The sequence below is a fragment of the Oryzias melastigma genome, linkage group LG9 (assembly GCF_002922805.2).
Source record: "Oryzias melastigma strain HK-1 linkage group LG9, ASM292280v2, whole genome shotgun sequence".
NCBI classification, from domain to species: domain Eukaryota; kingdom Metazoa; phylum Chordata; class Actinopteri; order Beloniformes; family Adrianichthyidae; genus Oryzias; species Oryzias melastigma.
Genome location: NC_050520.1, coordinates 806405 through 809478, shown reverse-complemented (window position 1 = coordinate 809478; position 3074 = coordinate 806405). Strand labels below are relative to the sequence as shown.

At 50.0% G+C, this 3074-nt stretch overlaps 1 long non-coding RNA gene across 1 annotated transcript; it reads left to right on the top strand.

Moving 5' to 3' along the window:
* The first annotated feature begins 10 nt into the window (after positions 1-10).
* Positions 11-1275, top strand: LOC118599157. Its single transcript, XR_004948457.1, has 2 exons — positions 11-466; positions 963-1275. It is a non-coding gene; the product is annotated as an uncharacterized LOC118599157 (long non-coding RNA).
* Positions 1276-3074: the final 1799 nt, after the last annotated feature.

Sequence of the window (3074 nt, the reverse complement as noted above, 5' to 3'; positions counted from 1 at the left end):
TGTGGGGGGGGGGGGTCCAATCATAAACAGTAAATAAACCGAAATCTGCAGATTCTTCTGGAGGATCCAGAATCCAGCGGGACGGGTTTGAACCCAAACCTCACACAGAAACTTCTCCCTTTTGGTTCCGTCCGCCTGATTCCCACTACAGAACCGATCTGGATCAGAACCTGAACGTTTCTAAACAACCCAGCTGATCAGCTGGAGGTTTCCGGGGGTCCGTGAAGGCAGCACCAGCATAGCTACAAAGCCCGATCCAGAAATACCGTCCAATCAGAGACGAGAAAAAGATCGAGGCCAACAATCCAAACGGAGAGGGGGCGGGGCCAGGGAATCTTCAGCCAATCAGGAAGAGGCTGCGCGCCCACGAGGCCGATTGTTGTCCACAGACGCGCGCTCCGGACTGTGACGTAGCAGCAAGATGCGCACGCGCGGCCGCATCATGAGCACGTGGTCGATGGAGAAGGTAAACAACCCCCCCCCCCTCCCCACCGGACAGATTTAATTGATATTTCCCGGGTAAATGACGTAATGCGGATGAACGGTTCGAGTCCCGGACCGAAAATAAACGGATCGATTCTCAGGTCCAAACTGCAGTTTAGCGTGTAAGCAGCGCCCCCTAACGGACAGTTTACAACTCACAGCGAGACGGTTTGGGTCCGGCTAATTCCTGGTTTGATTTCTAAAAAAAAGAAAGAAAAATAAAAGTTTGCTTAGTTTTAACTTTTTGCACAAAAATATAAAAATGTGATTGTATCCTAAAAAGCAGGAAACGATTCTCCAGAAAATGAAGCATAAATATGCAGAATAAATATTTATATCATGAATAAAAGCCTTTAAATGAAGGAGATGTTGGAGACCAAAGACTAGAGTTTTATGTCATTTGAAAGTTTTTACTTTTTCATCTCTGTGAAGACTGACATGACCCCCCGGTAAACCTTTATTGACCTCGCCTTCTCCAGCAAACCTGATGACCATCATCTCTGCATGTCGGTGACCTCTGGGGTGTCCAGGTCACATGGTCTTGTCCTGTGGAGTCCATCACGGCGTCCGTCACTGCAGTCAGAGCGGTGGAGTCGAGCGGTTGCACCCTCACATCTGGTAAACAGCTGAGCGGCGTTTGCCAGAACCACGTCTGAGGTTCTGGTTCACGGAGGGTCCTTCCAGATCGTCTTCAGGGCTCCTCCTGTTGTAGATGACACGTCCTGACTAAAATAATCTCGTGGGATTAACTTTCAGGATTTCTGTTACAAAATAAAAAGAATCAAACCTTCACGACAGCATGAAGATCCGTAACAAACTCTTCTGTCTCTATCTACCCCTGAAGTCATTTTTCCAGAAGGAACTTCAGGAAATGTTTGAAGTCGTTTCCAAACCAGAAGGAAATTATTCCTATTGACACTGAATTTTTAAAATTGGTATTTGGATTTGATTGTACAGATTAACATCTGTTGGGCCGTCATGTTGTCCCTCGTTTTTCTCCGTTCCTCATTGTTTTTCTGCTGCTTCCATTAGGGGGCGCCACAGTGAATCCTCCATCCACCGTCCTTCAGCATCATCCTCCTCTAACGTCTCAGACCTGTCGTCCTGGTGTTGGTTCAGTCGATCCTTCAGGAAAACCTGAAGTTTTTCTTTCCATCTTAGGATAGAGCGCTCAGACATGAAAGAAGAGTCCAGCCGTGGCGTAGGTACAGTGTTTTTAATGAACGTCTATTAAATGTCATGGTAGAGTTGCAAACATAAAGGTGTGCGGCAGCAGTCAGTCAGAACAAAAGCCTCGTTCAAATTCAATCCTTCACACGACAGCAAAACGCATCATCAGAACTCTGGAAACCAGCAGGACTTGGAGGTTTCCGGTCCGAAAGGTTCACGACACGATTCCAAAAGTATACCCATCAAAAGCTACAGAATGAAGTTCCACTGGAGACGACTCGAAGATTAGTGTCCGATAGAAACAGAACATTCATCTGACCATAAAAATATCTGCACGGAAACTCTTAAAAAAAGAGAAAGCCTCGAGGAAAAGGGCAACGCAAAAATAGATAGAAATGTTTTCATCTTTTACAGTCACAAATCACCGAGCTGTGGCAGAAATCCTTTAGAAATGTACAGAAATGAGGTCAGAGCGCCGCCGTGATGTCACCACCACGAGCCGCACGCCGACCTGCGCTCTCCGAAGGCACAGACACACACACCGCACAAAACCACCAGCCCCTCCCCCACACAAACACAGGTATCTACAGGCGAGTCCCGGCGGCGCGGCGTTTCCCGTCCCAGACCGCCGCAGACGGAGGAGACCTTTGACCCCGCCAGCCGGCTCGTTTGTGGCAAAGAGAACAGAAAAATAGTTTTGGGTTCAAGAAAATACGATAAAAATATCTCTAAAAAATAGGGCCGGTCCTGGCGCTGGCGTGCGGTGTCCGACCCGGCTGCCGTGGCGCCGCAGCGTCTGAGAGCCACGGCAGCCGGTTCTGACCCGCTGAACCGACTCGGGTTTAGAACTTTTTCCAGATTCCTCTTCGATGCTCTTCATGAGGAACCGTCAGTCGTGAAGCGCTCGTCTCCTGCGGCGCCGGGGTTGGTACGCTGTGACATCACAGGTGGGCGTGGTCAGAGGTGCAACAGGCGGTCCTGTTATGGCTTGATTGCATTTCAGCAGAGCTTTAGCGTCCTCTCCTCGACCGGGGGGGACAGTTTTCCATCGGATAAGCTGTTCTGCAACGGGGGGTAGAGAGGAGGCTAAAGCAGAAGGGGGCGGGGCACGAAAAGCACCGCGTGTTGGTAGAGCGACGCGCCGCCGCAGGCCGACCTGCGGCGGCGCGGCCGGCCCGTGTGGCACTTAACATGGTGGTCTTTGTATACGGAGCTGATAACAGTCATGCAGGGGGCAGCTGACTCTGGGGGGGTCCCACGGGGATCAAACGCTTCTCAAATTTGGTGGCTAAGGCAAAAACTGACGTGGACCCCCCCATAAACGGAACCAGTTGGTTCTGTTGCATAAAACCAGGACATGGGACTTTGTTTCTAGAACCAGAACCGAGTAACGGGGCGACGATGTAACGATGTGCAAAGCA